Source organism: Hyperolius riggenbachi, chromosome 12 (genome assembly GCF_040937935.1).
Source record: "Hyperolius riggenbachi isolate aHypRig1 chromosome 12, aHypRig1.pri, whole genome shotgun sequence".
In the NCBI taxonomy this organism is placed as follows: domain Eukaryota; kingdom Metazoa; phylum Chordata; class Amphibia; order Anura; family Hyperoliidae; genus Hyperolius; species Hyperolius riggenbachi.
The window spans coordinates 72898373-72921120 of record NC_090657.1 but is presented as its reverse complement, the minus strand read 5'-3'; the positions used below and the strand labels follow the sequence as shown (position 1 = coordinate 72921120).

The 22748-nt window shown below is 48.8% G+C and overlaps 1 long non-coding RNA gene across 1 annotated transcript in view; it reads right to left on the bottom strand.

Moving 5' to 3' along the window:
* LOC137541508 (uncharacterized) overlaps positions 1–22748 on the bottom strand; it is a 198080-nt gene that overhangs the window by 24724 nt on the left and 150608 nt on the right. Inside the window, exon 3 of the long non-coding RNA XR_011025182.1 lies at positions 7790–7864. This is a non-coding gene — a long non-coding RNA (uncharacterized lncRNA). The remainder of the gene's footprint in view (positions 1–7789; positions 7865–22748) is intronic.

The following is a 22748-nucleotide window of genomic DNA, read 5'->3' as shown; positions in this document are numbered from 1 at the left end:
AGGGATATAGAGGCAGCCATATTTATTGACTTTTTAAAAAAAAATACCAGTTGCCTGGCAGCCCTGCTGATTCTCTGTCTCTAATACTTGTAGCCATAGACCCTGAACAATCATATGCAGATCAGGTGTTTCTGATAATTGTAACGATTGGTGTCAGCACACAGAAAGAATCCGATTATTGATGATCTGCAGAATCACCAATAATACAAGTATGACTAACCTCTGGACACCTGATAAATTGTAAGTGTTTTGGTGCAACAGTAGGCTGTCTTCCGTGGGGCGGGAGACGCAGATAACAATGAGCATGGACCACCTGAGGAGCAGGAGGCCCCTGGCTGTGTGTGAACTATCTCCTAGGAAAGGGGATAGAGATAACCTTCGAGCCAGTGATTCCCTGCAATACTGGGAATCAGACTATACTGCAGCCAAAGGAATCCTAAGGGATAGAGCCCCTGACTGGACTGCCGAGAGGCCTCTCTGAGGAACAGGAGGTCTCTGCAGCTACCTGACACTTGGCGGGGTAGTGTCACAGGTAGTACAGACAGACTGAACACTCAAGGTATGAGTGACAGCCAGAAGGGTCGGCCAGGCCAGGTTGGCAACACACAAACAGATAAGGTACAGAGACAGAAGGCTGATTCGGTAACCAGGTACAGGCAGAGTTTGCAACAGGTAGGCAGATATGCATAGGTACCGAATCAGAAAGCAGGAGAGAGGTCGAGAGAGCAATTGGTCATAACAGATAAAGCAGAGGCCTAGTCTAGAGTGTGAGGTCCGTGGTCTCAACACCCAGGAACTAGTCTAAAGTATAACACAGCAATGACACAGTATTCCTAAGCTTGGGTGTGAGGTCCTTGGTCACAACACCCTGGAACTGGTCTAAAGTATAACACAGCAATGACACAGTATTCCTAAGCTTGGGTGTGAGCTCCTTGGTCACAACACCCTGGAACTGGTCTAAAGTATAACACAGTAATGACACAAGCGTAATCTGGCTAAGTGTGAATTCCCAGGTCCACCTGGTTCTAACACACTGTGGGATCTGACTATGGTCTGAGTGCTCACACGTATGTATTCGCAACGGCAGACAACCTGAGACTGACCAGCGAGATTTATATATAGTGCCGCGCTCCTCAGTGCCACCCAGCGCTACTCAGCCAATGACAGTCTGCGCTGGGATCAGCTGACAAACCTGATCAGCTGATCCCTCTCCTCCTGGCATAAAGGTCCTGCCTCTCAGCGCGCGCGCGTAGCTCTCCATCTGTGTGCACTAGAAGGCTCAGACAAACCAGACGCATGCTGCTGTGCGGAAACCGCCGGTCTGAACGCGTAGACAGCCGGCATCTCCGCAATCCCTTACAGTACCCCCCCCCCCCGAGGAGTGGACTCCGGACACTTCCCACCAGGCTTCCCAGGATGTGAGTCATGAAACTCTTTCTTTAATTCTTCCGCATGCATGCGACAATCTGGCACCCAAGTTCTTTCCTCTACACCATATCCCTTCCAATGAACCAGATACTGCACGGAATTCTGCACTAACCGAGAGTCTAGAATCTTTTCAATCTCATATTCCGGTTGGTCATCAACCAACACAAGGGGGGGGGGGGAGGAATCCACGTGCACTGCCGGCTTCAACAGAGACACATGGAATGATCTCACACCTCGCATGCTGGCTGGGAGATCAATAGCATAAGTGACGTTATTGATTTTTCTGGTCACTGGAAAAGGTCCTATAAATCTAGGACCCAGTTTGGGTGACAGTTGCTTCAAGGCCAAATGCCGAGTGGACACCCACATCAAGTCCCCTGGAGAGAATTTCCACTCTGCGGACCGCCTTTTGTCCACCTGCTTTCTCTGGGTCTGGAAGGCTTTCCCCAAGTTTCTCTTAACCATTCACCAAATCTCCTTCAAAGCCCTCTGCCAGTCCTCCAGGGCCGGGAATGGTGTAGAAGCCACTGGCAATGGGGCAAACTTGGGCGATCTTCCCGACACTATCTGAAATGGGGAAAACCCTGAAGAGGAACTCTTCAGGTTGTTGTGTGCAAATTCTGCAAACGGCAAAAATTTTACCCAATCGGATTGCGCATCTGCAACATAACATCTAAGAAATTATTCCAGGGACTGGTTAACTCTCTCGGTCTGGCCATTGGTCTGTGGGTGGTAGCCTGATGAGAATGCAAGATCCATGTCCAGCTGATGGCAAAAAGCTCTCCAAAACTTAGATACAAATTGGACTCCCCGATCTGACACTACATTTTCCGGAATGCCATGCAGCCGGAAAATGTGCTGGATGAAGAGATCGGCCAATTCCTGGGCTGAGGGGAGTCCTTTCAAGGGGACAAAGTGAGCCATCTTACTGAATCTGTCTACTACCACCCAAATGACCGTCTTGCCCTCAGACCTGGGGAGTTCTCCCACAAAATCCATGGACAAGTGAGTCCAAGATTCACTCTGGACTGGTAAAGGTTGTAAAGTACCAACAGGAGCCTGACGAGAAGGTTTACTCCTAGCACACACTGCACACTCTCTTACAAACTCCTTACAGTCTGTTGCTAATGTAGGCCACCAAGCACATCTGGCCAGCAAATCCTAAGTTCTGGTGGCATGACCAGCATTTTTGTGAGAATGGAACAGCTGTAACAGTTGTAGACGGAAAGCTAGTGGCACAAACATAACCCCGTCAGGCTTCCCCTCTGGAACATCCTGTTGGTAAGGGATCAGAGTGACTGTCCAATCTTTCCAGGTCTCAGTGGCTGCCAAAACCACCTTCTGAGGTAGAATGGTCTCAGGGGCTGAGGGCTGTACCGTCTCGGGCTCGAAACACCTGGACAAGGCGTCGGCCTTGACGTTTTTACTACCAGGGGTATACGTAATTACAAATCTAAATCTCGAGAAGAACAAAGACCATCGGGCCTGACGGGGGCTAAGTCTCTTGGCACCCTCTATGTACTCCAAATTTTTATGATCTGTATAAACTGTGATAGTGTGTTCTGCACCTTCTAGCCAATGTCGCCATTCCTCAAAGGCTAACTTGATAGCCAAAAGCTCCCGGTTGCCTATATCGTAGTTTTTCTCTGTGGGTGAAAACCTACGAGAGAAGTAGGCGCATGGGTGGAGTTTACCCTGTAAACCCGAACGCTGAGACAATACAGCCCCCACCCCTACCTCTGAAGCATCCACCTCCACGATGAAGGGGAAGGTGACATCCACATGTCTCAATATGGGTGCAGAATAGAACAGTTTTTTCAGTGTGGAAAAAGCAGTATGTGCCTCTGCTGACCAGTGGTAAGTATCAGCCCCCTTTTTGGTGAGACTGGTGAGGGGCGAGACTTCTGTAGAGTACCCCTTTATAAACCTCCTGTAGTAGTTGGCAAAGCCCAAAAACCTTTGGAGCGCCTTCAGTCCCACAGGCTGAGGCCACTCCAAGACAGCAGAAACCTTACCAGGATCCATAGAGAGGCCAGACGTAGAGATAATCTACCCCAGGAAGGCAACAGAGGTCACTTCGAAAAGACATTTCTCAAGTTTAGCGTAAAGCAGATTCTGTCTTAACTTCCATAGGACAAACTTGACATGCTTTCGGTGTTCCGAGAGATTAGACGAAAAGATCAGAATATCGTCCAGATATACTAGGACAAACTTCCCCAACACCTCCCTGAACACCTCATTAATCAACTCCTGGAAGACGGCCGGGGCGTTACACAACCCGAAGGGCATCACCAGGTACTCGTAGTGTCCGTCGGGTGTGTTGAAGGCCGTCTTCCATTCGTCACCATCCCTGATACGAACTAGGTTGTATGCACCTCTCAAATCTAATTTCGAGAAAATCTTGGCGTTAGTAACCTGAGTGAACAAATGGTCAATCAAGGGCAGAGGATAACGATTTTTCACTGTAATCTTGTTTAAACCTCGGTAATCAATGCAAGGACGAAGGCCTCCATCTTTTTTCTCAAAAAATAATCCTGCCCCTGCTGGTGAACGAGAGGGGCGGATGAACCCTTTAGCCAAATTTTCTTTGATATACTCCTGCATTGCCAGTTTCTTAGGCCCAGATAGATTATAGAGGTGACCTCTGGGAGGCATACAACCAGATCTTAAATCGATGGGACAGTCAAAGGTACGGTGGGGGGGAAGTTTATCAGCTGATTTGGAACAAAACACGTCTGCAAATTCTGCGTATTGGCTTGGCACACCTTTAACCTGAATCTTGGTGTTACCCACGGTTACTTTCGCTAAACAGTGATGATAACAATGGGTAGACTAGCTTGTTAGCTGACCTGAAACCCAGTCTATCTGAGGTGAGTGAAGCTGTAACCATGGCATACCAAGAATAACGGTGGAGGTTGCCATACGCAAGACCAGAAACTGTAGACTCTCTTTATGTAGTACCCCAACACTGAACCCCAACTCCGGGGTCCGAGACAGGGGATGTCTACTTTGCATAGGAGAGTCATCTACTGCAGTGACCAAAAACCTACAGGTCCAATGGAAGTATGGGAATCCCCAACTTTTTTGCAAACTCGTAATCCATAAAGTTGGCCGCTGAGCCAGAGTCTAAGAAAGCTTCAGTGGAAACAGTCTGACCTTCCCATGTGACAGAACAGGGAAGGAGCAAGCGATTATCGTTTAAAGGTAAAGACTGCGCGCCTAGGGTATTACATCTGACTACACCTAGGCGGCAGCGTTTCCCGACTTCTTGGGACAATTCTGTACCTTATGACCCTCCTCTGCACAGTATAAACAGAGCTGTTCTGTTTTCCTGCGATTCTTTTCCACCCGTGTCAATTTTGACTGCCCAATTTGCATTGGCTCTGGTGGAGGTGACACAGGTGGAGGAGAGGCGTAGGAGACATATCTCACAGTGTTCTTACCCCGGGTCTGTTTCTGATAGCGTAAACGCTGATCAACCCGTACTGCTAAGGCGATTGCCTCATCGATAGACTTAGGTTCAGGGTGTCCCAACATCAAATCTGAGACTGCGTCTGACAACCCTGATAAAAAACAGTCTAACAATGCAAATGTCCCCCACCTAGCTGACACAGACCACTTCCTGAACTCAGCTGCGTAGACTTCTACCGGATCCTTGCCTTGACGCAAAGTTTTGAGCTTCCGCTCAGCAGTGGAGGCAATGTCCGGATAATCATAAATTATGGCCATGGCCTTAAAAAATTCCTCGACTGACGTCAAAGCCTCATTCCCTGTCTGAAGGCTATATGCCCATGTTTGAGAATCCCCTGACAGCAGGGTCTTAATAAATGTAATTCTCTGTGTGTCAGTTCCTGACAAGTTGGGTCTCAACTCAAAATATGACATTACTCGATTTTTAAAATTCTGAAAGTCAGATCTATGACCAGAAAACCTTTCGGGTACAGACATACGTAAGTCTGTAACTGGAGGGGATCGCACTGAATTCACAGCCGTCTGAAGGACTTGTATGGACCCAGACAAGGCAGTGATCTGGGTCTGATGACCGTCCAGCACTCTGATGAAATTCTCCACCGAGGTGGTGAGTGCATCAAGATGGCTGTGGAGTGCATCCATTTTGTTTTTTGGGTCTGCCGTTCTGTAACGATTGGTGTCAGCACACAGAGAGAATTTGATTATTGGTGATCTGCAGTATCACCAACAATACAGATATATACCCGGTTATTGATGATCTGCAGAATCACCAATAATACAAGTATGACTAACCTCTGGACACCTGATAAATTGTAAGTGTTTTGGTGCAACAGTAGGCTGCCTCCCGTGGGGCGGGAGATGCAGATAACAATGAGCATGGACCACCTGAGGAGCAGGAGGCCCCTGGCTGTGTGTGAACTATCTCCTAGGAAAGGGGATAGAGATAACCTGCGAGCCAGTGATTCCCTGCAATACTGGGAATCAGACTATACTGCAGCCAAAGGAATCCTAAGGGATAGAGCCCCTGACTGGACTGCCGTGAGGCCTATCTGAGGAACAGGAGGTCTCTGCAGCTACCTGACACTTGGCGGGGTAGTGTCACAGGTAGTACAGACAGACTGAACACTCAAGGCATGAGTGACAGCCAGAAGGGTCGGCCAGGCTAGGTTGGCAACACACGAGCAGATAAGGTACAGAGACAGAAGGCTGATTCGGTAACCAGGTACAGGCAGGGTATGGCAACAGGTAGGCAGATATGCATAGGTACCGAATCAGAAAGCAGGAGAGAGGTCGAGAGAGCAATTGGTCATAACAGATAAAGCAGAGGCCTAGTCTAGAGTGTGAGGTCCGTGGTCTCAACACCCAGGAACTAGTCTAAAGTATAAAACAGCAATGACACAGTATTCCTAAGCTTGGGTGTGAGGTCTTTGGTCACAACACCCTGGAACTGGTCTAAAGTATAACACAGCAATGACACAGTATTCCTAAGCTTGGGTGTGAGGTCCTTGGTCACAAAACCCTGGAACTAGTCTAAAGTATAACACAGCAATGACACAGTATTCCTAAGCTTGGGTGTGAGGTCCTTGGTCACAACACCCTGGAACTGGTCTAAAGTATAACACAGCAATGACACAGTATTCCTAAGCTTGGGTGTGAGGTCCTTGGTCACAAAACCCTGTAACTGGTCTAAAGTATAACACAGCAATGACACAGTATTCCTAAGCTTGGGTGTGAGGTCCTTGGTCACAACACTCTGGAACTGGTCTAAAGTATAACACAGTAATGACACAAGCGTAATCTGGCTAAGTGTGAATTCCCAGGTCCACCTGGTTCTAACACACTGTGAGATCTGACTATGTTCTGAGTGCTCACACGTATGTATTCGCAACGGCAGACAACCTGAGACTGACCAGCGAGATCTATATATATAGTGCCGCGCTGACAGTCTGCGCTGGGATCAGCTGACCAACCTGATCAGCTGATCCCTCTCCTCCTGGCATAAAGGTCCTGCCTCCCAGCGCGCGCGTAGCTCTCCATCTGTGTGCACTAGAAGGCTCAGACAAACCAGACGCATGCTGCTGTGCGGAAACCGCCGGTCTGAACGCGGAGAGAGCCGCCCCCCCGCCAGACTGCGCGGCGGCATCACCGCAATCCTTTAAAATAATATTGTCAGATTTGACAAGATTAGCTGCATGCTTGTTTCTGGTGTGATTCAGACACTACTGCAGCCAAACAGACCAGCAGGGCTGCCAGGCACCTGGTATTGTTTAAAAGGAAATAAATATGTCCGCCTCCATGTCCCTCTCGTTACAGTTTTCCTTCAAGGCTCGTACCCACGTCGTGATTTTGTAGGTTATTCTTCCAGCCACCAGCGATTTTATGAGCAACAAGCGATTGTTTCCATGATCTCGCGATGTGAGTATGAGCGTGCTATTAGAGGAACAATGTTTTGTAGCACGCATCGATTATGACTGTCATGGCGGAACAGATTGTTAAGATCCCGGATGACTCCCGCAGAAAGTGCGGCGATGGTTTGAACTCTCCTTTGCGCCCGACGTGTGCCATAACGTGACATTGCATGTTCCCACGGGCAGGACGATGGGTGGGGGAATGCTCTTAGTCTGGTGTTCTCATTGTGATCCATCTTCCTGTGTCTTCAGGTGAGTATTCAGAATTTAGCATTTCACTGCCATCAAAACTAACAATACTTAATATTGCTAAATGCTGCCATCTTGTGGTAAACAATAAAAATGCACTCAATGCTAGAAACAATACTGATAATCTAGACTGAGATCAAAGAAATCACAAAAACATCCATATATTACCGGGATGTTAGAAAGCTGGAGGCAATATTGGTCGATTTTAATAAAAAAGGAGAATGATAACCCACCTTCTAATCACATCCAGGGAGGCAGCATCCCTTCTAAACAGGAGGCTCAAACTGATGACTTCCACTACTGATATGCTGCTGGGAATAAAGAGAAATAAATAATGGATTCATGAGAATAAAAATGTATTGTAAATATTATAAGGAAAAAAATAAAACTGTAAGAAAAATGTATTGATTGATCTGTCCTAAATATGGATATGGGATAGGCAAAGTGAACAATGTTAAAGTAAACCTGAGATGAACGGGACAAAGAGATGCTTACTTCCCTGAGGCTTCCCTTTAGTCCAGTGGTCCTCAAACTAAGGCCCGCGGGCCGAATATGGCCCCCTGAGGCTTTTTTTACCGGCCCCCAAACACAAAATGTATAACTTATAGATGCGGTCAGCTACATCTTTAAATATTGGTGGTCTGCATATAGAATAGCAGTGCTGGCCACCCATTCACATCCAATCAAATTCCACATCCGGTGACACTGCTGTCCAATTGGACTGCAGTTTGTTACTTGGGTATGCTTCACTGTCTGGCCCGCAAAGACTTCTACATCATTTTATGTATATTCCGGCCCCCCAGCAGTCTGAAGTATGTTGACCCGGCCCTCGACCGAAAACCTTTGGGGAACCTGCTTAAGTCTGTCAATGCCCTCCCAGTCCGATCCGCTATGCCACTGTCAGCGATGGGGGCGGCTATGGCTGGCTAAGCTATACTGGCAACAATACCTTTGGCTGGCTAACCTATACTGGGGGTTCCTATGGCTGGCTAACCTTTTACGGCTGCACCTATGGCTGACTAACCTATACTGTGGGCACCTATGACTGGCTAACCTATACTGGGGGCACCTATGGCTGGCTAACCATTACTGGGGGCACCTATGGCTGGCTAACCTTTACATGGGGGCACCTATGGCTGGCTAACCTATACTGGGGGCACCTTTGGCTGGCTAACCTTTACTAGGGGCACCTATGGCTGGCTAACCCTACACTGGCGGCACCTATGGCTGGCTAACCTTTTACGGCAGCACCTACGGTTGGCTAACCTATACTGGGGGCACCTATGGCTGGCTAACCCTACACTGGCGGTACCTATGGCTGGCTAACCTTTACTGGGGTCACCAATGGCTGGCTAACCTATACTGGGCCACCTATGGCTAACTAACCTTTACTGGGGCACCTATGGCTGGATAACCTACTATGGGGCGCCTATAGCTGGCTACCTATACTTGGGGGCTAATTATCGCATCGTAATTACCATTCTCAAGCCCACGGGGGAGGGGGGTACAATATTAAAACCCTTGCCCCCATCATGCTGTGGTGCCCAGGAGTGTTCTGCAAATGGGAACTTCATTAAGATTGTAACTGCGCCTGAGCAGAACGCCCCCGGTCACGGGAGAACGATCGAGGTGGTGTGCGCCCAGAACAGCGCATGCACAGTAACCCGCAACCCAGATGGATCACAGACTTCATAGCAGCACAGCAGATCGGACCGGGAGGACATTGAGGGAACTAATAGACTACAGGGGGCTGGAGGAAGCCCCAGGTAAGTACAAATCATCTCAGGTTTATTTTAACCTGCCTGGCGTTCTATTAAGATCGCCAGGCAGGCTGCGGGAGGGTTTTTTTTTAATAAAAAAAAAACTATTTCATGCAGCCAACTGAAAGTTGGCTGCATGAAAGCCCACTAGAGGGCGCTCCGGAGGCGATCTTCCGATCGCCTCCGGCGCCCAGAATAAACAACGAAGGCCGCAATGAGCGGCCTTCCTTGTTTTGCTTACATCGTCGCCATAGCGACGAGCGGAGTGACGTCATCGACGTCAGCCGACGTCCTGACGTCAGCCGCCTCCGATCCAGCCCTTAGCGCTGGCCGGAACTTTTTGTTCCGGCTACGCTGGGCTCAGGCGGCTAGGGGGGCCCTCTTTCGCCGCTGCTCGCGGCGGATCGCCGCAGAGCGGCGGCGATCAGGCAGCACACGCGGCTGGCAAAGTGCCGGCTGCGTGTGCTGCTTTTTATTTGAGCCAAATCGGCCCAGCAGGGCCTGAGCGGCAGGCTCCGGCGGTACTGGACGAGCTGAGCTCGTCTAGACCGCCCAGCAGGTTAAGGGCAACGAACAGAAAATTGTGTAAATAAGACCAAACACTTACCAAGTGTGTAAATAAGACCCAACACATTGTATTTATTCATGACTTTCAGGGCAGCAGCCCTTGCAGCCTCCCCCCTTAGTCTTTTAAATGTATCGGCTCCCTTCATGTCCCCTCCATTGTGCCACTGCCCCCCTCAGAAAGATCTACAACCATTTTTTGTTGGGGGTTGCTGCGCATGCGTGGTGCCTGCTTGATTGCGCTCAAGTCTCTTGGATCATTTTGTGCACTTTCCTTTAGGCTGCTTACACACCAAGACGTTACAGGCGCACGTTAGTGCGCCTGTAACGCTCCCCCAACGCACAGCAATGTAACACAAGTGGGCTGTTCACACAGCCCACGTTGCGTTACATGTAACGCTGCACGTTCTCCGCAAAGTGCAGCATGCTACGGCGTTGGAGCGGCTATAGCCGTGTTAGACTGTTTGCACATGCGCAGTGGGGGGCGGAGAGGAGGCGGGAAGAGCCAGCTACAGTAGCCGCGCACATGGCTACTTAATATTCACTGCACTGGCGGGCGCTGATTGGCCGGCGGGACCACGTGATGCGGAGTGTCTCGCTCCGCATCACGTGGACCCACTGGCCAATCAGCGCCACTCTGGGAGACATTATAGGAATCGAGCCGCCTAACGCGGCTCACTCTACCGTCGGCTCTTGCAGCACCGTACGTTGTGTTAGGTGCACGTTATGCGACCTTAACGTAGCACCTAACGCAACGTCTTGGTGTGCAAGTAGCCTTAGGGCTTGTTCACACTATGAGTTTTTGCTGAATTTTTTAAGCGCTGGCAATTTTGCAAATCGCTCTAAAAGCGTTTGTGCAATAACTTCCTATGAGAATGTTCACATTTGAGCGTTTGGATTTTTTTTATAAATGCTAACGCACTACCTGTACCATTGTCGGAGCATTTTGGCTCAATGGAAGGTATAGGGAAATCGCAAAGCTTTTGAAAAAGCCCTTTGTATAGCGATTTCACAAGCGATTTTAAGAATAAATACATTGTATTTATTCATTTCTGGGTTAAAGAATTCACTGATGTCAGGAAGTAAAAAAACATTCGCTCCGCCGAAATCGCTCTGAAAGCTCCTGTAAAAGCGCTTTCAAAATCCCCCCATAAATCGCCAGCGCTTGCGATAGCGCTGGCGATTTATAATGTGAACAAGGCCTTAAAGTGGACCTGAACTCTTGCACAGGGAAGAAGGAAAACATCTCATCTGTGTCCAATCACAAGTTGTAATTTGAACTCTCCCACGTCTGCCACGGTAGATAAGCTCATTTGAAAGCACGGGATATTAACAATATGTCTGCTTCCATGAAAACAGGAAGTAGACACACTGCAGATTTATTGTAGGATTTGTATCAGCTGTAACAAAGACATGTTTTTCTTTAAAGGTTATTATCCTGTTGGGTATCTTTTAGAGCAGAGAAGAAGTTCTGAATTCAAGTCCACATTAAATGCCTTTTTTCTATTCCATCTTTCACTATTTACTTTCTATAATTAAAAGGGTTAATCTCACTTCTGTTTACACTAAACTTTTCACCTTGAGGTTGTGCCTATATCCCAGTTAGTTAATACATATAGCTTGGATCACACCTGCTAAAATAGTGTGTACCACTTTAAGTCAGATAATAAAATAGTGTACAGGGCACTCAACAAGAAACTGATAATAACATCAGCATCTGTGTAAAACACTTCACGTAATGTCCTTTCAGATTAGCATTTAATACAAAAGAGTCCTCATAAGCTTCCCTCAATGCTGATTGTCACGGACGGTTGCGTGGCCGCAAACGCGTCAAAGAACCGCCTGTGAAGAAAATGCGAACGCAATCGATTCTCTGCATCGATTGCGATTCAGATCAATAGGATCTGGATTGGTTGTGTAGGGGCTACCTGTAGCAACCTGGAGTTTCTCTTTCTCCCAGCTGTCACGGAAAAGCCGGGAGGAACGATTTTTCCAAATTCTTGGTCAGATTTGCCAGTCGTGCAAGCGATCAGAAAATTACTTCTTTGTGTTTTTTTTTTAAAAACACGATTGGTTCACACAATGGCCAGGGGCCCCGGACCTCTCTCATTGGCCGGGGCCCCAAGGCCAACACGTGATACCTGGAGGGGAGTGCAGGTGGGCCTGGACCTCTCACACCCAGGCTCTGGACCTCTCACATCCAGAAAACCCACCAACACTGCCTCCATACTGAATGCTAAATTCAACACACACAAGCAATAGAACACAGCAGTACATGCATCCAGCTACATTTGAAATTGGTCAGCAGGTGCTCGTCAGCCAATCAGGATGCACTGTCATACACCCTTTACCTGCCATATCATATCTAGCAGCCATTAGCATTCAGGTGGGAGGCTTCAGTTGGACGCCATCGCAAGATTGCGTCGCTAGCAGGACCGCCCCGTGCAGGCATCCCTCCCACAGGGGTCCCTCCCTAACCGCTCACCTGTCCGCCATGTCCTAGAGCTGAAAGAAGACGTTTAAAAACACACGATTGGTTCACACGATGGCCAGGGGCCCCGGACCTCTCTCACTGGCCGGGGTCCCAAGGCCAACACGTGATTCCTGGAGGGGAGTGCAGGTGGGCCTGGACCTCTCACACCCAGGCTCTGGACCTCTCACATCCAGAAAACCCACCAACACTGCCTCCATACTGAATGCTAAATTCAACACACACAAGCAATAGAACACAGCAGTACATGCATCCAGCTACATTTGAAATTGGTCAGCAGGTGCTCGTCAGCCAATGAGGATGCACTGTCATACACCCTTTACCTGCCATACCATATCTAGCAGCCATTAGCATTCAGGTGGGAGGCTTCAGTTGGACGCCATCGCAAGATTGCGTCACTAGCAGGACCGCCCCGTGCAGGCATCCCTCCCACAGGGGTCCCTCCCTAACTGCTCACCTGTCCACCATGTCCTAGAGCTGTTTCAGGACATGGTGGACAGGTGAGCAGTTAGGGAGGGACCCCTGTGGGAGGGATGCCTGCACGGGGCGGTCCTGCTAGCGACGCAATCTTGCGATGGCGTCCAACTGAAGCCTCCCACCTGAATGCTAATGGCTGCTAGATATGGTATGGCAGGTAAAGGGTGTATGACAGTGCATCCTCATTGGCTGACGAGCACCTGCTGACCAATTTCAAATGTAGCTGGATGCATGTACTGCTGTGTTCTATTGCTTGTGTGTGTTGAATTTAGCATTCAGTATGGAGGCAGTGTTGGTGGGTTTTCTGGATGTGAGAGGTCCAGAGCCTGGGTGTGAGAGGTCTAGGACATGGCGGACAGGTGAGCGGTTAGGGAGGGACCCCTGTGGGAGGGATGCCTGCACGGGGCGGTCCTGCTAGCGACGCAATCTTGCGATGGCGTCCAACTGAAGCCTCCCACCTGAATGCTAATGGCTGCTAGATATGATATGGCAGGTAAAGGGTGTATGACAGTGCATCCTGATTGGCTGACGAGCACCTGCTGACCAATTTCAAATGTAGCTGGATGCATGTACTGCTGTGTTCTATTGCTTGTGTGTGTTGTTGTTTTTTTTAAACCAGAGATCTGTCCCCCTGTGAGCAAAGCATTCCCCTCACCCCTCAGGAATGTCGCACGTGGCCAGATTCCCTGCAGGGACCAGCTCATTCCCCCCACAGCCAAATGGCTCCATGAAAAGAGCCAGGAAGCTGGCTTCCCAGGGGGGCCCCGAGAAAGCCAGCCGGGGCGGCACCGATAGTGACAGATATGAATGCATGTGATGTATGGTTTCTTACCTATTATATGGAGACCGTATATCGCACAGCTATAGTCTTATTCGTTAAAGTCTGCCCAACGCGCTGATATAACATTCATGGCAACATCTCGTCCAGTTATTGCGGTATGAATCTTCTCAGGAACCTGACCCGCTGCCTTAGTCATGTCTGATGTCATATTAATCAGTATTTTCTGACAATTAGGAATCTGCTATCCACCTAAATATGACATGTATCGTCCACGAGTTACGGCATTTTATAAGTTTAAACCTCAAATCTCTCTCAGAGAGAATGAACTGTCATTGGTTGGTAATTCAGAGAGGACGGGCATTGCCACACCCCCGAGCCAGCTTCATCAAAAGCACGGTGCCAGCAGGCGGACTTCAGTCCTCCAAATTCCATCTTTATGAGAGCCTGTCTGCTGCTAGCCAGAGGATACATGGTTAGCGGCCATCCTGTTTGGACTTTGCTCTGAGCTGAAACTAAAGAACTTTGCTGAAATTGAAACCAAGGACTTTATGATTTTCCCACAAAAGGACATCTCTCCATGAACTTTAAGTATCCGTGTTTTTCTCCCTTTTATTTTCATACTGTGTTATCTCATGTCTCAATAATTGTTGATTTTAATAATTTTCTGTATATATTAATTATTTATATTGCATATTTTATTAAAGGACGTTCAAACGTCCTTTGTTTATTCAGCTACCCTATTATTCAGCTATACACAGAAACTGAACCCAGACTTCTGAGGAGACGCTACTTTCGTTGCTAGCTAGACAGAATAGAGTGTGTTTTATTTGCAGGTCTAGAAATAGCTAGTCAGTGGGTGCTTCTGGCCCAGGAAAGCAGAAGTGGTGGCAGTTCAGTGGCGGACATACGGCCGTGCAGGCCGTGCCGCCGCACGAGGGCCCCTGAAGTTCCGTTTTCTTCAGGGGCCCATTAAGTATTTTTTTTTAATTTTTTTTTAATTATTTTATTCCCCGGGGGCCCCCCGATTCCTATCCTCCCTCCCTCCCTCACCTCAGGGGGCCCCCCTCCCGATATGCGCGGCGGGAGAGCGAGCGAGCGAGCGGCAAATGCAGGAAGTCTTCAGGGCTCTCCAGGCATCCGCTAGAGGCCCAGCCGCTTAGTCTCCAATATGTCTCCAGTTGGAGACATATTGGAGACTCAGCGGCTGGGCCTCTAGCGGATGCCTGGAGAGCCCTGAAGACTTCCTGCATTTGCCGCTCGCTCTCCCGCCGCGCATATCGGGAGGGGGCCCCCGAGGTGAGAAAGGAAGGGAGGGAGGGAGGGAGGATAGGAGTCGGGCCCCCCACCCGGATAGCTACCCACCCGGCTACCTAACCACCTACCCACCCGGCTACCTATCTACCCACCCACCAGGCTTCCTACCTACCCACCCGACTACCTAACCACCCACCAGGCTTCCTACCTACCTACCCACCCGGCTACCTACCCACCCACCAGGCTTCCTACCTAACCACCCACCTAACTACCTAACCACCCACCCGGCTACCTACCCACCCACCAGGCTTCCTACCTAACCACCCACCCGGCTACCTACCCACCCGGCTACCTACCCACCCGGCTACCTACCTACCTACCCACCCGGCTACCTACCTAACCACCCACCCGGCTACCTACCTAACCACCCACCCGGCTACCTACCGGGCTAGTTACCAACCCACCCACCAGGCTACCTACCTACCTACCCACCCGGCTACCCACCCACCCACCAGGCTTCCTACCTAACCACCCACCTAACTACCTAACCACCCACCCGGCTACCTACCCACCCACCAGGCTTCCTACCTAACCACCCACCCGGCTACCTACCCACCCGGCTACCTACCCACCCGGCTACCTACCTACCTACCCACCCGGCTACCTACCTAACCACCCACCCGGCTACCTACCTAACCACCCACCCGGCTACCTACCGGGCTAGTTACCAACCCACCCACCAGGCTACCTACCCACCCACCAGGCTACCTACCTACCTACCCACCCACCCACCAGGCTACCTACCCACCCACCAGGCTTCCTACCTACCCACCCGGCTACCTACCTACCCACCCACCCGGCTACCCACCCACCAGGCTTCCTACCTACCTACCCACCCGGCTACCTACCTAACCACCCACCCGGCTACCTACCGGGCTAGTTACCAACCCACCCACCAGGCTACCTACCCACCCACCAGGCTACCCACCCACCCACCAGGCTACCTACCTAACCACCCACCCGGCTACCTACCTAACCACCCACCCGGCTACCTACCGGGCTAGTTACCAACCCACCCACCAGGCTACCTACCTAACCACCCACCCGGCTACCTACCGGGCTAGTTACCAACCCACCCACCAGGCTACCTACCCACCCACCAGGCTACCTACCTAACCACCCACCCACCAGGCTACCTACCTAACCACCCACCCACCAGGCTACCTACCTAACCACCCACCCACCAGGCTACCTACCTAACCACCCACCCGGCTACCTACCGGGCTAGTTACCAACCCACCCACCAGGCTACCTACCTACCCACCCACCAGGCTACCTACCTAACCACCCACCCGGCTACCTACCGGGCTAGTTACCAACCCACCCACCAGGCTACCTACCTACCCACCCACCGGGCTACCTACCCACCCACCCACCCACTCACTCACCCACTCACTCACTCACTCACTCACCCACTCACTCACCCACTCACTCACTCACCCACCCACTAACCCACCCACTAGGCTACCTATCCACCCAACCACCCATGGGAGCTGCGCGCCGGATGGAGGCTGGGACAGGAGGTCTGCTGCTGCAGGTGAGTAAATGTTTTTGTTTTATTTATATTAGCAGGTGTATGTTCTGGGCAGGTCTGCCACATGATTGCATGTATTTTCTGGGCATATCTGCCGACATGATTGCACGTATTTTCTGGGCATATCTGCCGACTTGTTTGCACGTATTTTCTGGGCATATCTGCCGACTTGATTGCATGTATTTTCTGGGCATATCTGCCGACTTGTTTGCACGTATTTTCTGGGCATATCTGCCGACTTGATTGCATGTATTTTCTGGGCATATCTGCCGACTTGATTGCACGTATTTTCTGGGCATATCTGCCGACATGATTGCACGTATTTTCTGGGCATATCTGCCGACATGATTGCACGTATTTTCTGGGCATATCTGCCGACATGATTGCACGTATTTTCTGGGCATATATGTGTATTTTCTTGAGAAAACCTGCACAATTATGTGAATTTTCTGGGGAAAGGGTCACCAAAACTTGGGCCCACTGTCTTTGCGTTGCACTTTTCAAGGGAACCTGAGGTGAGAATAATATTGAGGCTGACATATTTCTCTCCTTTTAAGCAATACCAGTTGCCTGGCTGCCGTGCTGGTCCTCTGCCTCTTATTCTTTCAACCATAGACCCTGAACAAGCATGCAGCAGGTCAGGGGTTTCTGACAATATTGTCAGAACTGAGAAGATTAGCTGCATGCTTGTTGCTGGTGTAATTCAGTTTATTACTGCAGCCAAATAGATCAGCAGGGCCGCCAGGCAACTAGTATTGTTTAAAAGGAAATAAACCCTCACCCCGGGTTCGCTTTAAGTTACAGTTAGCTCCGCCCTCATCCGGTCATTGCCACGCCCATTTTTTGCCGCGGCTCTATCCACTATTTTTTGCCGCGGCGCGCTTAGCGCGCCGCAGGTTGTAGCCACGCCCATATTTTGCCGCGGCGCGCTACTCGCGCCGCAGGTCATAGGGGGACCACAATTACAATTTTGCACAGGGGCCCACTGCTGGCTGTGTCCGCCACTGTGGCAGTTATACCCTGAAATATGTGTAAGTTGTAATTACCGTACCTCACTGGCTCCCTTCTGGTCGGGCTGCTGCAAAAATTCTGTCGATTTCTGCCCAGTGATCGCGACCACAGCTTGCATGGTCTGTGTACTGAAACCGATTGGAAGGCAATTTGTGGTCTGGCCACCAGGGGCTCTGTGACACTGATGACCCTTGAGGTTTAACGATCACTCCCTCCAATATAGGATTTCCTAAGCCTCAAACAGGCTGGATATAGTGTAACTCCGATTTTATTAAAATATTTAAAAAAGTAGTGCACTGCGGAGCCAAAGGAGCGAAGCAGAAACTAGATGAGCCCGGGATAATTTGATCTGATATGCACATTTTAAAGTGGAAATTTGTAAGTGCACTACTTTTTTTTTAAATATTTTAATAAAAACGGAGTTACACTATATCCAGCCTGTTTGAGGCTTAGGAAATCCTATATTGGAGGGAGTGATCGTTACACGCTTTCAAGCTCTGACTGCTGATCTGTGCTGGGTCGGCCAGCATTTCTGGTGAGAGGCTTAAGTTTCTAGCTCGGTGGTGGAACACTGGGTGCTTGAGTTCTGCTAAGGAACACTGGTGGTGTTGTGGTAGCTTGGAAAAGCCATACAGTGAGTGTTGCACTATTGTGTTGTTATTTGTTGTTACATGCATGGAGCCATGAAGATCGGAGGTGGAGTACATGTGGCATATCTGTGAACTGGCAAGGCCAGAGGCATGTGTTGCTGATCCTAGATTGGACAGCCATATTATCTGGTGAGCGTATACTTGTACTATTGGTGAAGGAGCTGCCTAGGGAAGAGTTTAAACCTCAAGGGTCATCAGCATTGAGGGAAGCTTATGAGGACTCTTTTGTATTCATTATGTGAAGTGTTTTACGCAGATGCTAATGTTATTATTATCAATTTCTTGTTGAGCGCCCTGTACACTGTTTTACTTTCTATAATTGTCCTATCAGATCTGTGGTATAGCTGTAAGATATTTGCATTCTGTCCTTTGTCACAAGAGCCAACAACTAAGCAAGCTTTTTGTGTGACCTCAATGTGCTGCTATATAATGATGTCTCAAGGATGCACTTGAATTTAGTATTTACTGAACTCCAATAAAGTTAGTTAGGGCTGGTTCAGATGTACAGCAACTGTCCCTGACGTTTAACGCTAGGAATCCACCGCGCTGTAATTAAGATGAGTGGGAGCGTTCATATCCTTTACTGTCGTTTGCTGCAGGTTGATTTTTCTGGAGTCGATTATGTTCGCAGCTACATAACTCCCTTGGGCTCTTAAAGGGAAACTTAAGTCAGTCTAAAAAATGAAGTATAGTACTCAAGGATGCTCTGGTCCCCTGCCGCAGATCTGTTTAGCTTTTGGCGACAAAAGGCCACTGAGCCTGGGCTGCGTGCACCCTCGTACTCGCTCCCGGTGCCTGGAGTGTCCTGCGCAGGCGCAGTAGAGATTTTCTCATACTGCACCTGCGTAGGAAGATCCCAGTGACGGGAGCGCGAATGAGGACACGCACAGCCAGGGTCATGCAGGTGCTGTGGCCAGCCACAGACTCAGTCGCCAAAATCGAAACGGAGCCGTAGCAGGGGATTGCAGCATCCTACAGTACAGGCCGACTGCAAGGGGTCGGTAGAAGCCCCAGGTAAGAAATATTGAATTTGTTATCCCTTTAAAGCAAATCTGTATCTGTAAGAAAGGGAAAAGTTAGACACTTACATGGGTAGATGGCCAGGTTCCAGAGGCTTCCCACAACCTCCTTGAGACCACCACTGGACCCCGGGACCCTCTGGACGTTCGCAGGCACTCTCCCGTTGATGAACAAGCACAGCTGCATTGCACAGGTGCTGAACACCTCGTGCCTGCGCAGTGGTCACTCCGGCTTGGCTGTTTCTGCCGATCCCCTGCAGCATCCTGCACCTGCGCAGTGTGGCTGAGCTCGTTCAGAGACTGGAGGGTAGTAGGGCACTCTTCAGCAAGCCCTTGTCAAAGACATTTGTGGGCTCCCTGCACTGGATCAGTGGAAGCGAAGGGGATGGGGGAAGTCTCTGGATTATCCGGTGAATTACCTTTACTAAGGTAAGTACCTATTTAGGGCACATTTTAACCCTTCAGGTTTCCTTGAGGCACACCTGCACTGCAAGTGAGTGTTGTGTTACCGTCTTTTACTGCAATGCAATTCAATGGAGCTTAGCACACTTACCGCATCACGCCAGAAGTGCACAATCCGGCACCACAAAGCCAACAGCGCGTTACCGCTGGACTTTCGCTACGGTGGAAGTAATGTAAGGCAATGGATAATGCATAGCTTTTAAATGGTTGGCACCAGCGTTGCGGCGCACAACAATGAGAATACGATGGGGATCCCCTGGAGTCCCTTTAACATACTTCCTGTCCAGCAGGGAGTATGTCACTGAGTGAGGGGCGGTGAGGGGAGCACCTGTGATTTTGTGCGTTGTGGTTCGATGCAGCGGGGGTGGGGCATCACACTGCAAACACACGCCTCAAGTGTAAAACCGGCCTTAGAAAGAAACTGTAACCAAAATAACATAACGGACAAATTTGTTTATTCTTTTACAATATTCATAGCTGGTCAACCAGAAAGCGCTGGGGGAAGAATTCCGCATAATAAACAGCCTAGGCTAAGCGTCACTGGGAGGGCGGAGCTACACGCCAGTATACAGATACAGGAAGTGTTTCTGATGCTGAAACCAGGAAAATTAGAGAAAAACTGGGTATCCTGAATAATTTACTGCATGCTACTCTATGTCATTACAGTTCCTTTTTTTAATGATGACAAACAAACTAAGTCTGTCCTTCTGGACCGGCCCTTTTAATGTTATATCTTTGCTGGCATGTCATTTGGCAACAGAGTATCGTATCAGAAGAGATCATAATGTTTGATAATAGTCTGCATTACACAATGTGACAGCTTTATAGACACTAATAGAAGAAAAAAATAACGGCTTTTCCAAACGCGCCTGATATATCATTGTTTGTTATACAGTCAGTGCAGCAGTAGCTGCTGCTCACACAGAGGGATAAGGACACAGGAGAGGTGAGACTGGTCATTATCATAGCATCTTATAAAAGCTAGAACGTAGCGGCCTAACTAAGGAGCTTGGGGCCCTGGTTGCGAGTTTTACAAGGGGCCCCAAGCACTATCAGTATGGAGAGCTGCAGTGTCAGAGAGGTGTAATCAGAGTAAGACAATAGCTTTTTAGGGATTATTACTATTCAATGCATATATAGAGGTGTTAATTAGCAGCATAGCACCAATAGAAAGTGAATAAGATGACTGAAGGAGTTACCCTAGCAGGCCCCTCTGGCCCAAGGGCCCAGGTGTGGTCTCTACCTCTGCACCCCCTATTGCTACGCCACTCCTGATATGCTTGTTTCCTGTTCATTATTGTGGCTGGGGCAAGAAATATAGTATCAGTAAAAATATATTCTTTTAGTTCAGCTGTTTAAAGCAAATCTGAAGAGAAAAAAAAATTATGATATAATGAATATTATGTGCACTATGGATAATGACTACAACATTAGTAGTGAAGAAAAGAGTCCCGTATTTTTATTTTCCGTTATATAGCCTTTTTTTTTGTATAACATTGCATCATACTGTCCCAGTTTCCATTATAAAACCACGCTGTCTTTTAAGCTAAAAAAAACAAAGCAGAGATAATGACACTTTAAAGGGGAACTGAAGTAAGAGGTATACGGAGGCTGACATATTTATTTCCTTTTAATCAATACCAGTTGCCTGGAAGCCCTGCTGGTCTATTTCTCTGCAGTAGTATCTGAATAACACCAGAACCAAGCATGCAGCTAGTCTTGTCAGATCTGACTTTAAAGTCTGAAACACCTGATCTGCTGCATGCTTGTTCAGGGGCTATGGCTAATAGTATTAGAGGCAGAGGATCAACAGGGCTGCAAGGCAACTGGTATTGATTAAAAGGAAATAAATATGGCAGCCTCCGTATAACTCTTACTTCAGTTCCCAGTTGGTCCCCCTTAGGCCTGGTTCAACATTGGGATCGCAAAAGGCAAATCACAATCGCCTATAGAGTGCATTTTTACTAAGCAAATGTGGCTCCATGTTGCAGTGATTGCGTTTTTCGAGTCTCATTCCAGAGAATGAGAATGGCATTCTAACTGCCACCGAAATGTTGCACGCAGTGCACCTTTGCGACATATGCACACCGCAGGCACTGCAAGTATTTACCACATTGCTTTGCTGAATACCGGCTATCAGCAAAGAGCAGAAACGCTCCCCACCAAAAGCATACCAAGTGTGAACTGGCCCTTGAGAGAACTTGATTGGTGATTACAAATTGTTGTAACCTACAGTCTAGAACTCAGGGGCATCTTTAAAATGATTGAAATATACCCCCAAGTTCTACTTATGGCCTCCTCCTCCCCACAGCCATACCAATCCTCACCAAAAAGTTACAAAGCATAGAAGCACAACCAAAACAAAAAAGATGCAGGCCGGCAATCGTAGTTCTGGAAAATACCAATTCTTTTTTATTACTTTACTTTATTCTTTTTTGGCAGAGTACTTTGGCTAATCCAATTGGCTAAAAGTAAATCACATTTTGGCCAATAGGATTTTAAGCCGGCCCACCATGGCAAAGTACACTCTTAGGGCAGGTTGGAGAAAGGAAGTGAGAGAGGTATAGGGGATGGCAGTTTTGAAGAGGGATAAGAGGGATAGGTGGTCATCATGGGTACCACTCTTACACCCTCAAGTGTAAAGTTTGGAAACACGACGACCACCTGATAAATAATTGGGATCCAGTTGGTCCCCCTTAGGCCTGGTTCAACCTTGGGATTGCAAAAGGCAAATCACAATCGCCTATAGAGTGTGATTGCATTTTTACCAAGCAAATGTGGCTCCATGTTGCAGTGATTGCGTTTTTCGAGTCTCATTCCAGAGAATGAGAATGGCATTCTAACTGCCACCGAAATGTTGCACGCAGTGCACCTTTGCGACATATGCACACCGCAGGCACTGCAAGGATTTACCACATTGCTTTGCTGAATACCGGCTATCAGCAAAGAGCAGAAATGCTCCCCATCAAAAGCACACCAAGTGTGAACTGGCCCTTAAGAGAATTTGATTGGTGATTACAAATTGTTGCAGCCTGCAGTGTAGAACTCAGAGGCATATTTAAAATGATTGAAATATACCCCCAAGTTCTACTTATGGCCTCCTCCTCCCCACAGCCATACCAATCCTCA